Source organism: Rutidosis leptorrhynchoides, chromosome 3 (genome assembly GCF_046630445.1).
Source record: "Rutidosis leptorrhynchoides isolate AG116_Rl617_1_P2 chromosome 3, CSIRO_AGI_Rlap_v1, whole genome shotgun sequence".
NCBI classification, from domain to species: domain Eukaryota; kingdom Viridiplantae; phylum Streptophyta; class Magnoliopsida; order Asterales; family Asteraceae; genus Rutidosis; species Rutidosis leptorrhynchoides.
The window spans coordinates 378672532-378688359 of NC_092335.1; the positions used below are offsets into that span (position 1 = coordinate 378672532).

At 31.6% G+C, this 15828-nt stretch overlaps 1 non-coding gene across 1 annotated transcript; it reads left to right on the forward strand.

Annotated features, from left to right (window-relative positions):
- The first annotated feature begins 1673 nt into the window (after positions 1-1673).
- LOC139903165 (small nucleolar RNA R71) lies at positions 1674-1780 on the forward strand. Its single transcript, XR_011778007.1, has one exon. It is a non-coding gene; the product is annotated as a small nucleolar RNA R71 (small nucleolar RNA).
- Positions 1781-15828: the final 14048 nt, after the last annotated feature.

The window sequence follows — 15828 nt, forward strand, 5'->3', positions numbered from 1 at the left end:
TCGTATCAACTATGGGGTTCTTTATTATCAAGTCATCATTAGGTGTTACTTCATTTTCCCCACACTTAGGCGTTTCATTATTGCTAAGTATTACCGTTGGAGTTGGTAAAAGCACATGGTTCTTACCAATTGTTTTTACTGGTTCAACGGTTTTGGCTGGTGGAGATTTAGACTTTCAAATCATAAAGGTGATCGATTTGTCACCACTTTTAAGTGTCATTCTTCCATTTCCTACATCAAATAACGCCTTGGTGGACGCTAAGAATGGCCGACCTAAAATTAGAGGAATGTTTGGGTCCTCTTCTATGTCAATGACAATAAATTCGACTAGAAAGGTTAAATTGCCTACTTGAACGGGTAGGTTGTCAGCAATTCCAACTGGGTGCTTAATGGTTTGATCAAAGAGTCGAACACTCATATCCGTTGGACTTAACTCACCTACACCTAATCTCTTATATAATGAAAGAGGCATAACACTCACACTTGCACCTAAATCTGCTAGTGCATCATACATGACACAATCGCTAAGTAGACAAGGAACAATAAATTCACCCGGATTACCTACCCTAGGTGGAGGTTTTGATGGAACTGTATTCACCGGGTTTACTTCTACTGTTTTTGTTTCTTGCACTTTCTTATTCTTCTTCTTCTTCTTTCCAGAGGTATCACAAACTTTATTACCTATTACTTGCTCATACTCAACTCCTTTTCTTGGAAACGGGATGGGTGGTCTGTATGGTGCCACCACTGGCTTTACATACTCGGGTGGTGGTGGTGGTGTAACTTCTTCATTGTTACTTACATCTAAAACTTTCCCATCTTCTGGTATTGGTTTTTCAGAATTTGTTGATATCATGTTAACATTTTCATTCCGAGGATTTACTTCATTATTACTCGGTAGCTTTCCTTGTTCCCTTTCACTCATCAATCTAACAAGAGTACCTACTTGTTTTTCTAGATTCAAAATGGAAGCTTGTTGAGTTCTAAATGACTGATCAAACCTCTCATTCGTTTGGGTTTGAGTTTCAATAAATTGTGTTTGAGATTCAACAAGCTTAAATACCACTTCTTCCAGATTTGACTTCTTCTCGTCGGTTTGTTGTGGTGGTTTATACAAGCCAGGTCTTTGTTGATTGAAAGTGTTGTTTTGAGTTGGTTGGTTATTCGGACCTTGTTGGTTATACGAGTTATTGTCGGGTCCTTTTGGATTGTAAAGAATGTTTTGATTTCGATTGAAGTTTGGCCTTGGCGGTTGATAATTATTCTGATAACTATTTTCCAGCCTTTGGTTCATGTAGACAACATTCTCACGTTGTTCCATCGTTTGTTTAATGTGACAGTCTTTCATTAAGTGTGGTCCACCGCATTGCTCACAACTAATTCGTATTGCGTGAATATCTTTATTCATCTTTTCCATTCGTCTCTCGAAAGCATCTATTTTTGCGGAAACGGAATCAAAGTTATGGCTAGAATCGGCTCTAGCCGCTTTAGATGAACGATATATATCTTTCTCTTGGTGCCACTCATGAGAGTGGGAGGCTGTGTTATCAATAATTTTGTAAGCTTCAGTTGCGGTTTTCTTCATAATGGAACCACCAGCTGTTATGTCGATGTCTTTTCGTGTAGCAACGTTGACACCTTGGTAGAATATTTGTACTATTTGGTAAGTGTCTAAACCTTGTTGAGGACATCCTCTCAACATCCTTTCGAATCTTGTCCACGCCTCATATAATGTTTCATTTGGCTTTTGCACGAACGTAACAATTTCTCCTTGAAGTCTCACGGCTTTAGATGCCGGAAAGAATTGTTTAAGAAATTTTTCAACTAAAACATCCCATGTGTCAATCGCCCCTTCAGGTAACGATTCTAACCAATCTTTGGCTTCTCCCTTTAAAGTCCAGGGAACAACATGAGATAGATCTGCTCATCTTCCACTTCTCGGATTTTGAATAGTGTACAAATTCTTTTAAACGTACGAAGGTGTTCGTTAGGATCTTCATTCGGTGCACCACTGAATTGGCATTGGTTAGTTACCATGTGTAGAATTTGTCCTTTGATTTCATAATCTGGCGCATTAACTTCTGGCTTAATAATGGCGTGACCTTGGCCCGTGCGTGTGGCTCTCATTCGATCTTCCATACTTAGAGGTTCCGTTACTTCCATAATTGAATTTGTTGAATACGAATCACTAGAGGATTCTGATTTAATGGTTTGTGGCTAAGGAGGAATAATTAGTGGTTCAAGATCTTGGAATTGTCCTTGAATATGCTCCGGGTTCTTAATTGTGAAGTCGGGTTCAAAAGATGGACTATCGGAAATTTGAGTTGGAGTTCTTGTTCGACTAGATGACGATTCTAAAGAAAAATCAACGGCGACAATATTTGCTAGATGTCTTGATCGAGTTACAGGTGGTGAACGTATGAAAGGTGGTGAACGTTTTGCTCGGTGCATTCACAGAATATCCTATTAGTTATAAAAATAAGAAAAACTTATATAAGTTGTCCAATTAATAGACTTTTCTGATTTTGCCCACGTTTCGAATAGCCAAAAGATGTAGCAGGTAGCCAGGACCCTTTAAATCGGAAGCCCACAACTAGCCACTAACAAATCCAACTATTACTACGAACCAGAAAAATGTCAATGTCTATTAATTTAACCGCTTAAATAATTTTTCTTTCCGTTTTAAGATTTAGATAAGAAGTATAGAAAATTCTAAGTCCTAAAAACTAGAGTATCGAGAAATAAGGAAGAAATAGATTGCGCGTCAAAAAATGTTGAAAAATAAAAAGGTCGAAAAATAGGCGTCGAAAAATAAAAATAAGAAAGTAGTGCGAAATACGGCGTCGTAAAATTCTAAAGCACCTAAAACTTAGTCTAAGGAATAAGCACTTAAGGGATTTTACGGCAAAGCCTAAAAATTCTAGAAGTAAAAATAACTATGGCAAAACTAAACTTAATACTAAAAGTTGCGACTATAGTCTAAAAATCTAAAGGTAATAAAACTAAAAAAAACATTTTTTTTTATAGACAAAATCTAAAAAAAATATATATTTTTTTAATATTTTTTTTTTACGTTTTTTTTTTTACGTTTTTGTTTTTTTTTTACGTTTTTTTTTTACGTTTTTGTTTTTTTTACGTTTTTTTTTTAAAAACGATTTTTTTTACAAATTAATAATTTTTTTATAATTATTATTTTTTTTCAAAATTTTTTTTTTTAATTCATTTACTATTCATGAATAGTAAATGAAAAGAAATTAATTAATTTACTATTCACATGAAAGCGATATGATAGAAATTATTAATTACAAGTTACATAATATACCCCTGAAGTATTTAATAAATACGACTTTTTAAAACTTTACGTATCAAATTTTGATTCTAAAATATTATTATATTATTATATTCTATTTCAATATTATTATATTATTATATTCTATTTCAATATTATTATATTATTATATTTTATTTCAATATTATTATAATTAAAAATATAGCGTTTTAGCGCTCCCCGGCAGCGGTGCCAAAAACTTGATGTTAAACCGAAGGGGTACGAAATATACTTATTTTTATTACGAAAAGCGATACAAAATTACACAAGTTTTATTAATTTACGGATGGGATATACCTAAACCTTGCTACAACACTATAGGTAGTGTACCTAATCGTAGAGTAGTGTAGTTTTTAGTAAGTCCGGTTCGTTTCACAGGGAGCTGGTGATACTTACTATATTTTTAACTATATTTATACAAAATATATATAATTATATAAGTAGTAATATTATTATAAAAGGGGGGTTTTACCGTTTAATGACCGGTTTGTCGATTCTATATTTTAAGTGTAAAGATAAATGACGATAATTAAAGTGCGTAAAATAATGACAATAAATAAAATGACAGTAAATAAAATTGCGAGTAATAAAATGACAGTAAATAAAGATACGATGAGAAATATAATAAAAGAATTATGCTTATTTAAACTTCTGTAATTATGATGTTTGACGTGTTGATTTTAATTTATTACCATGGGTTAATTGTCCTTTGTCCTGGTTTATTTGATACGTCTATCTGGTTTTTGTCCATAATAGTCCATCGGTCATAAATATAAAGTGCGAGTATCCTCGTCAAATTACCCTTATACCCGAAGTCAAATATTCCAACTGATTAAGGATTTAAACGGTGACGCAGTTATCACTTCTGTCAACAATTACACCAGTTATCACTGTATGTAATCCACCCCTGTTTTAATTAGTTTATGAATATTAATTCATCCACTTGATCAGAATGAATAATCAATTACCCAACCCAATTGATTAATTAAATGATTATAACAGATTCCATATGAACATCACTAAATAGGACAACCATAATCATTATTAATTATTAGGTTAATTAATTTGAAGATAGGTTCGACAGACTCCAATGAGTTGTCACTCAATTAGACAATACCCCCCATCTATTAATAGTCAATAGTTCAATTTCCACAAGTGTCGGTCTTTTGCCCAAACCTTAATTATGGTACAAAGCCCAATTACCCAATTTTAGTAATTAGCCCAACATCATGATTACTTCGTTTTAAATAAGCATAATAATAACTTAGCTACGAGACATTAATGTAAAAAAGGTTGAACATAACTTACAATGATTAAAAATAGCGTAGCGTTACACGGACAGAATTTCGACTTACACACTCAAACGATCTCTATCATAAATCTTATTATTATCATAATTTAAACTTAAAATTAAGATTATTGTTATATCTTATTACATTAACATTATGATAGAGAATTATAGATATTGATAATTGATATTGATAATAGATAGATGGATCGTAGAAAATATGATAGAAAAAGGTTGTTCTTTAATTGATCGTAATACGTCGCCTTTTATAGGCAAAATGTTAAATTGAATTTTCGCTTACGACCCCTGAACTATGCTCAATTAACAACTTTTTATTATTTAATATTATTCTTATTATGAATTATTTAAATATTATATTTTATTCTTGTGCATAGTTGACTCGTAATTTTTACACCGTTGCGTCGAGCGCTGAAAGTTGGTTCATGCCCCGGTTCCGAATTTTCGAACGTCCTTTCGTACAATTTTATATTGTGTACTTTGCGTTTTGTAACTTGTACTCTTCTCATTTTTAGACGTTCTTCATCAATAATTTGAACCTTTTTGATTGTATCTTGTACTTTTTAGCTTTTTGGACCTTTTTGTCTTCAAATCGTCGTTTTCGCCTTTTGTCTTCGCACTTATTTAAAATAAACGAATAGTACTTGAAAATGGAACAATTGCAACTAAAATCTTGTCTTTCTTGGGGGATTTTGCTATGAAATATATGTTCCTTTTTAGCCTTATCAATGATGTTGCGACTGTTTTGCTGTTTCAATCGAACGCCATGATCGAAACCACCATTGTTCAACCATCATGAACACCTTCTTTCTACTTGACTGCTACTACGTATATTTCTGTTTCATTCGAATGCTACTGCTGCTCGTAAGCTTCTGCTACTACTACGCATATGCACCTGAAGCTGCTTTTGTTACTGTTTTTCTGACCAAATACCACCCCTAAACCGCCACCTAGCTGATGCGTTTTTGTTACAAGAATGATGATGATAATGATGTACAGTAGTGATGAGTGAGGACAACGATGAGGTTAGATGATAGATCATGAGTGGTGATGATGTTATAATCGATAATGTTGAACGAGAATGATGGTGACGAATAGTGTTGATGATGATTGTGATGGCCCGTCAAGTACCCTTAACGGCTCCGTCACTTGGTCCCACAGCTTGATCGAACTCTAAATGAATTTATTAAACAACATTGCATTCTTTATTCAAAATAATTTCCCAAAAAGAAAATTTACCAAAGTAAGTAGTTTAAACAACCCAACTTATTAAAATGTCTAAAGTTGACCAAAACAATGTCAACCAACACCCACAGTTTAATAAACCAAAAGAGAATGCAAAGTTTAATGTTTCACAAAATCTGCCAAAATGCATGCAGACTCTCTAACATAGCGGAAGCCCAAATAATCAAGTACCTGTGAAAATATGCGAGTAAACTGTCAACAAAAATGTTGAGTGAATTATAGGTTTAAATAAACGAATAAGCTTTAAACCACAAGATTTAAAATGTTAGAAAACATTAAAATATTATTCCATTAATTCATGAGTCATCTGGTAACCACTTAACCATTTCCATACCCTTACCAAACACAATATACACTGAACAGGTGTATCTTCAAATAATAACGAAGTACTAATACATTCCGATTATAAATTGCTAGCGCGACTAGCTCGAAATGGGGCTGCCACCAGTAGAAACCAGTGATTACAGTTACCAGACTAGGGAATATTTTCGTTCAACTCATAATGAATAATTTAAATTTAATTGCCACTTGTGTCTAAACGTAAAACAAAATGCATGTAATCACATCCCAAAAGTACTTTAAATAGTATGAAAAATGGGACTATAACTCACCTTAACATAAATGAGGTAACAACACAGAAACCTGAGTAGTAAATGATAAAGTGATCAAGAATGATCACAACGCCGACCTATAAATAAAGCAGGTCGATATAAATAACTTACTTAGGTCAAGTCTTAGTATGATAGCTATAGTATTTGTTGCAAATAAGCATAGAACAACACTCAGTATGTTTCGGCATGATCAGGACATCATTTAACATGTAATTTCTATTTTTAGAAAGTTTCTATATTAGAAAAGTTTCTATTTTTGGAAAGTTTCTATTTTTGGAAAGTTTTCATATTTAGAAAGTTGCTATTTTTGGAAAGTTTTTAACTTAGGAAAGTTTCCTTAATTAGAAAGTCAACAAAAGTCAATTGAAAGTCAAAGTCAATCGAAAGTCAACTCAAAAGTCAACCTGAAATGTCCCGTTTCATATTAATTGATTTCGTTGCGAGGTTTTGACCTCTGTATGAGATGTTTTTCAAAGACTGTATTCATTTTTAAAACAAACCATAACCTTTATTTTATCGACAAAGGTTTAAAGGACATAACCTAGGTTATCAAGTAATGATAATCTAAAATATCATGCTTACACACGACCATTACATAATGGTTTACAATAAATATTATGTTTCAACAAAGAAAACTTTCGAATGCAGGTTTTAGATAATATCATACAAGCATGGACTCCAAATCTTGTCCTTAATTTAGTATGCAACAGCGGAAGCTCTTAACAATCACCTGTGAATAAACATGCTTAAAACGTCAACAAAAATTTTTCATATGTTGAACACCTGGTAACCGACATTAACTTAATGCATTGAATATCCCCAAACAGAACCTCTCGTCTGTATAATAATCTCGAAGTTCTAAAGCCATCCATAACCTGAATGGGGGTTGTTAGGCCCAATAGATATATCTTTAGGATTCGCGTCAATTAGGGGCCATTTCCCTAATTATTAGGTTACCAGACTTGAAGGGCTATATTCAGTTTAATAATCCAACCATAGAATGTAGTTTCGCATACTTGTGTCTATTTTGTAAAACATTTATAAAACTGCATGTATTCTCATCCCAAAAATATTAGATTTTAAAAATGGGACTATAACTCACTTTCACAGATTTTTACTTCGTCGGAAATTTAAGACTTGGCCACGGATCGATTCACGAACCTATAACAAATATATACATATATATCAAAGTATGATCGAAATATATTCACAACATTTTTTATTACGTTTTAATGATTTAAGTTTATTAAGTTAGCGGTCCTACGTTAGTAATCTACAACTAGTTGTCCACAGTTAGATGTACAGAAATAAATCAATATATATTATCTCGAATCAATCCATGACCCAGTGTATACAAGTCTCAGGATAGATCACAACTCAAAGTATATATATTATTTTGGAATCAACCTCAACCCTGTATAGCTAACTCAAGCATTACTGCATATAGAGTGTCTATGGTTGTTCCAAATAATATATATAGATGGGTCTATATGATATGTCAAAATATTGTATACATGTCTATGGTATCACAAGATTACATAATATATGTTAGAATACATGTATAATACAATATAAGTTAATTAAGTTATGGTTAGTCTAGATTTGTTACAAAATTTTTGTAGCTAAAACTAGCAAATTTATCCAATTTTGTTTTACCCGTCATTTCTTCGTTTCAAATCCGTTTTGAGTGATTCAAGTTGCTATGGTTTCATAATGAATAGAAATTTATGAAACTAAATAGAAAAAATATAAGTTTATAGTCAAAAATACAGGTTACGAGTCATTTTTTAAAGAGGTAGTCATTTCCGTCGAAAAAACGACGTCTTGATGACCATTTTGAAAACATACTTCAACTTTGTATTTAACCATGATTTTTGGATATAGTATCATATTCATATGAAATATCATTTTTCCAGAAAACAAACTTCCAATTCAAAGATTAAGATAGTTTTTATTTTTCTAACCCAAAACAGCCCCCGGTTTCACTACGAAGGCGTATGTCCAGTTTTACGATGTTCTTCGTGTTTCCAGGTTTTAAATCATTAAGTTAGCATATCATATACATATAGAACATGTGTTTAATTGATTTTAAAAGTTATGTTAAAAGGATTAACTTTGTTTGTGAACAAGTTTAGAATTAACTAAACTATGTTCTAGTGATTACAAGTTTAAATCTTCGAATAAGATAGTTATATATATATGAATCGAATGATATTATGAACATTATTACTACCTTAAGTTTAGTAGGTAAACCTACTGGAAGTGACAAAAATTGATCTAGCTTCAAAGGATCTTGGATGGCTTGAAATTTCTTGAAGTAGAATCATGACACAAAAACAAGTTCAAGTAAGATTTTTACTCGAATTAAGATAGTTTATAGTTATAGAAATCGAATCAAAGTTTGAGTATGAATATTACCTTGAATTAGAATGATAACTTACTGTAAATAACAAAGGTTTATTGATCTTAGATGATTACTTGGAATAGATTAGAAAGCTTGGAAGTAGACTTGTAAACTTGAAAGTATTCTTGATTTTATGAAACTAGAACTTATAGAATTTATGAAGAACACTTAGAACTTGAAGATAGAACTTGAGAGAGATCAATTAGATGAAGAAAATTGAAGAATAAAAGTGTTTGTAGGTATTTTTGGTCGTTGGTATATGGATTAGATATAAAGGATATGTAAGTTTGTTTTTTTTGTAAATAATTCATGAATGATTTATAATATTTTTTGTAATTTTGTGAGATATTTCATGCTAGTTACTAAATGATGGTTCCCACATGTTTAGGTGACTCATAAGGGCTGCTAAGAGCTGATCATTGAAGTGTATATATGTGACGATCGCTCCAAATCCATATGGACGAACACGTCATTCATCGATTTCATTGCGAGGTATTTGACCTCTATATGATACGTTTTGTAAACATTGCATTCTTTTGAAAAGGCACACCATAAATGAATATTTAAATCAAAGGTTTTTGACATCTGATGATTTCTACATATAGACAATCACCGTAAATAATAGTTTACAATAGTACTTCCACTGACAATGCAGTCAAAATAAGATACATGGTGATGATTTGGTGAATGCAACGTTTCCTTGATAAATAAGCCATGTAAGACTCCATGCACATAGCTTCTCTAACATATAAGAAAACAGCGGAAGACTTCTAGGAACCTGAAAATAAACATGCTAACAAGTGTCAACACAAAGGTTGGTGAGTTCATAGTTTTAGTGTTTCGCATAATCTGTATATAAAGGTGGACCACAAGATTTCAGTTGTTTCATCCAGAAACGTTTATCAAAATATTCTACGAAATTGAGCACCCTGGTAACTAAACTTAACGTATATATAATTTGTACCCTTCGTATAATCATCTTAATAATACAAGCAAACCAACGTGTACGCTTCTCAAATAGCAACGTCCGTTAAAAGGCTAGTGCTCTAGCTCGGACGGGGATATCAAGCCCTATGGATCCATATACTACTACTCGCGCCCACCAGTTCTTATAACTGGCAGTTACTAGTTACCAAAGCTAAGGGATTTTCAGTTCAAACTCAGCGTAGAATTTAGTATGTACTTGTATCCATTGCATTTAAAATAAAGTGCATGTATTCTCAGCCCAAAAATATATATTGCAAAAGCAATTAAAAAGGGAGCAAATGAAACTCACCTTAGCCGCATATAAAGTCGTTCACCAAAATGTGACCGAAACTCGGATTACCAAATAACCATAGATCTCAACCTAGAGAACATATGTTGGTCAATAATTGTTTATCAAGCTAGGTCAGGTCATAGTGTATCACAATCCTAATGCTCGAGATCGACATACAATAGTTATCAAAAGTTATTTCAAAAAGTCAATCTGACTCCATACAGTAGTTGAATGATCATGGCAATCAAATCATTTTAATATTTCACATAGTTTTCCAATTCTTGTAAAATTAAACTATAGTTTTTATAAGGCTTTAAAATATGATAAAACAATCAGTTTTGACAATTGTTCAACAAAACGAGACGTGCCTTATATAAGATTTCAGTTACTCGGCTGGTAATATTTAAAAATCCATTTTATCAAGCTAGTAAACAAGTTGTTTATATCTTAATTGCAGATTCAAAAGCAATTTCGATTAACGTCAATCATAATTCAGTTGATCATATCTTTTAATCCGTTCATCGAAACTATTCGATATCTAAATGAAAAGTTATTGATTTTTCGCCAGCTTTCCAAAAACATGTATATCATATACCTTTTACCAGTAATATATGTATTTAATTCGTGATTCATTATAACTGTTTAACGACGAAATTTAGCATAAAAGCATGTATAAATATATATACTCAAGCACTGGACATGGATACACAATTAATATATAAAAGATAAAATATGAGTGCTTACGTATCAATATTGAGATTCAATATTGTAGGAAAGTACGTAAACGTAACGGAGATGATAAACACTAGGTTTGACTTTACGAGCATAATCCCCAAATCATACCCATAACCTCCATAGCTATAACCCATAATTTCCTTAGCTCTATCCCGCTCGAAAAACTATTTTGAAAGTGACACGCTCATGACCTCGTCGTAGTATTTTATGTATAATACTACTAATAATAATAATAATAATACTATTACTAATATTAATAAGATTAATAATAATCTTTAATTTAAAAATATTAGTAAATAAATTAAATAAATAAAATAAATAATACGGAGTAATATCTATAGATAGATAGATAAGAAACAAATGAATAAGAAATTAGAAAACAGACCGAGTTTAAATAGATGTGGCCTATCCAGACTTCCCATGCGATCGCATGGGTCTGAGGCACAATGGCCATGCGATCGCATGGCCTCTTTTTCCAGCTCACAATCGTTTTGTATTTTAGTTTGTCGACATATTTAAATATAATATATATATTATATTTAATTTATATAATTATTTATATATTATATTATATTTACGTGCATAGTTAACTTGTAATTTTTGTTCCAATAAGTCATACGTCATCACTCGACTTATGTCCCGGTTCCGGTTTCTCGAACGCATTTTCGTACGCTTAGAAAACTAATACTTTTCGTTACGAGACGTGTACCTGTATCAAAAATTAAACTTAATCATTGATAAACTATGTTACTCGAAGTGTATCTTTAATCAATTAAGTGTTTTGGTTATTTGCTTCTATAAATCATCGTCTCGTAGTATATATATATATATATATATATATATATATATATATATATATATATATATATATATTCATTTTAAAATAGTGTTTTATTGTAGCAAAGTTACTGTAGCAAATAGTTATTTTCGAAAACACTGTAGCCTTCCGGGTACTGTAGAAATTCGAAAATACTGTAGCAAATTAGTGTTTTACTGGTTCATCTTAAACGTTTTAGTTAACTTATCTAAATATCAATTGAATCAATAATTGAATGTTACTATCGTTTACTAAATAACTTGAAATCATATATATATATATATATATATATATATATATATATATATATATATATATATATATATATATATATATATATATATATATATATATATATATATATATATATATATATATATATATGCACATTAAATTATATATATATTGTTCGTGAATCTTCGAGAACAGTCAAAGAATAATTGATTACATGAATTTAGTTCCAAAACTTTCGTGACTCAACATTACAGACTTTGCTTATCGTGTCGAAAATATTAAATCATTTAAAGATAAAGTTTAAATTTGGTCAGAAATTTCTGGGTCATCACAATATACCAATAGTAAATACATCTAGAAGCTGTGTATTGTATGAGTACGAATACGGGTGCATACGAGTAGAATTGTTGATGAAAATGAATGAGGATGTAATTGTAAGCATTTTTGTTAAGTAGAAGTACTTTGATATGTGTCTTAAAGTCTTTCAAAAGTGTACTAATATATCTAAATACACTACATGTATATACATTTTAACTGAGTCATTAAGTCATCGTTAGTCGTTACATGTAAGTGTTGTTTTGAAACCTTTAAGTTAACGATCTTGTTAAATGTAATTAATTCATTGTTATTATACTTAAATGAGATGTTAAATTATTATGTTAACATGATAACATGGTGTATGAATATATCTTAACATCATATATATATGTTAAAATATTATTACAACGATAATCGTTACATATATATATATATATATATATATATATATATATATATATATATATATATATATATATATATATATATATATATATATATATATATATATATATATATATATATATATATATATATATATATTGTTTCGAAATCCTTAAGTTAGTAGTCTCATCTTACTTGTATAGTTCATTGTTAATACAATCAATGATATACTTAATTATCATTTTATCATGTTAAATATAGTATATCAATATCTTAATACAATACATATGTATTTAGTAAGACGTTGTTATAACGATAATCGTTATGTATATCGTTTCGAGCTTCATAATTCAATATTCTCATTTTTATGTATATCACACATTGTTAATATACTTAGTGAGATACTTACTTATCATAATCTCATGTTAACCATATATATGTCCATATATATATCATCATGTCGTTTTTACAAGTTTTAACGTTCGTGAATCGCCGGTCAACTTGGGTGGTCAATTGTCTACATGAAACTCATTTCAAATAATCAAGTCTTAACAAATTTGATTGCTTAACATGTTGGAAACATTTAATCATGGAAATATAGTTTTCATTTAATATATAATCATGGAATGATCATGGAAAAGTTCGGGTCACTACACAACCTTGGTCAAACTTAGTCAACCTTGAATTTTAAAGTATAAATTATGTTGATAATATAAGTTATAATATTATTTAAAGTCATATATGTATAATAATGTCATAACATAAGTTTAATTAAATTAAATTAAATTATTAAAGTTAACATAAGTTTAAATGATATAATTAATATAACATAAGTATTTAATTAATTAAATATTAATCATAACATTATTATAACAATCTCATAACATAAGTTTAATATATATCATAAGTATTTTTCATTAATAATAAAAGTATTATTAATCATAAGTTTAATTAAAAGTATAATTAAATCATAATGTAGTTAATAAATGATATAATAAATGTATATATATCGTAAGTCTTAAATTAAAATAATTACTTTTATATCATAAGTAATTTAATAATAATAAAAATCATTATTTATATCATAAGTTCAAATTTTATAACCATAACTTTAATTAAACGTTCGTTGGGTCATAACTTGAGCCCCGGGTGTCGATTTTTGACGAATCTTATATATATATATATATATATATATATATATATATATATATATATATATATATCCTCGTATTTCCTAACCACCCGACATCTTAGTGTACTCAAGAACACCCTAAATTCAGTCCCCAAGTCATGACCTACAGCCATGAATCAACTTGGAATTCCGGGTGATCCGTGGCTCGAATTTCGATGACCCGAACGTGAATGTTCATCCAATCATCAATCCTAACCTACTAGTACACCCTAGAACCTTCACAAATGGTCTCAAAGTCAGACCCCAACTGTGACACCCCGTACAAAATCAACGTGTACGGATCATTAACAACAAGATCATTACATGGTTACAACGCTACATGCTGTTTAAAACAAGTTTTGCATTCATGAAAAGATAACTTCAATTGTTTTACAAAAGATAACGTGACACAAAGGTCGTTACAAGCCATTATTCAAAATTACATAAGTTGCGAATGCAAAATAAAAGTTCCATGCTTGAGACATCTCTAAACAATGCAGTGGAAGTCTAACACAGCGAGTCTGTAATAGTAAGTCTATACACCAAGACTATAACAGTAACTCTAACAGCGGAAGCAACAACGTCTAAGTACCTGAGAAATTCATACTTAAAAAGTCAACACGAATGTTGGTGAGCTATAGTTTGTTTATAATCAGTAATGTAATGTAGACCACGAGATTTCAGTGCTTCAACCGGCAGTTTAAATCAGTATTTCAAATCAGTATGATAAAGTATATGCTTATCCGTGGGCACCCGGTAACTAACTTAACATAATATTACCCCCTAAAAGTACACTTGGTGTAACAACCCAACCCGATATACAATCGACCACGTGAAATTTACCAAAATAAAAAAAAAAAATTCTTTGTTCAGCAGGTGGCGCGGCGCGCCAGAACCTTGCGCGGCGCGCCAAAGTGGCCTGTCCAAAAAGTCTTGAAATGCTAAAATGTTTAACCACTTCCCGACGTATTTAGACAAAACGCTATTCACAACATATTCATATATAAAAAACTAACACGTTCCATTAATAAAATAAGTTTTACGAGACCGGGCCCACATCGGCCGTTTTACGACTTTCGTACGAAAATACAAGTTTTCAACCACATGATTTGTAATACAAAATAAAGGCCGAGCATGGCGATTGGGGATACGCTACCCAATCCTAATCAATCCAAAAGCAAGCCTTCTAAAGCAACTACGCAAGTCCACTAGTCCCCGCTTACCCGAGCCTCCGCATCCATGCAATCTATAAAAAAGTCAACAACGAGAGGGTAAGCTAACGCTTAGTGAATGCAATACTTATACATATACATATGTAATTTACCTACACGCATCCACTTACAATACCATGCAAACAAAATGCATAAACGAGCTAGCAACACCAAACATACGACTAGCAATAACGTTAGTATATAATTCGCCACAATAATATACTAAATCACAATAATGGATAAATATAACAAACCGTTCCCCGCTATGGCACTACCGACTTGTAGACGACCAATAACGTCGAGTCTCACTCGTATGTTGTCACCGACTTGTGACTCATCAAAGGGTGTCACCGACTTGTGAACTACCCACCAATATCTATGGGTCACCGACTTGTGAACGCCATGTGACATCACCGAATTGTGAAGCGCCACTAAGTGTCACCGACTTGTGAACACTATAGGGTGTCACCGACTTGTGAATCACCCAAGGGTATCACCAACTTGTGAACCCCCATCAATACATATGGGTCACCGACTTGTGAATGCCATGTGACATCACCGACTTGTGAAGCGCCACTAAGTGTCACCGACTTGCGAACACTATAGGGTGTCACCGACTTGTGAATCACCCAAGGGTATCACCGACTTGTGAATAACCTGTCGAGACACTACCGACTTGTAGTTCCCATCCCATCATACCAACAAATATGTCACCATCTTGTGACATAACGCCCACTACTCACGATGTGGCACCAAAGGCCCACATCGCGTACGAGTAAATAAACCACATACATACATGTATAAAT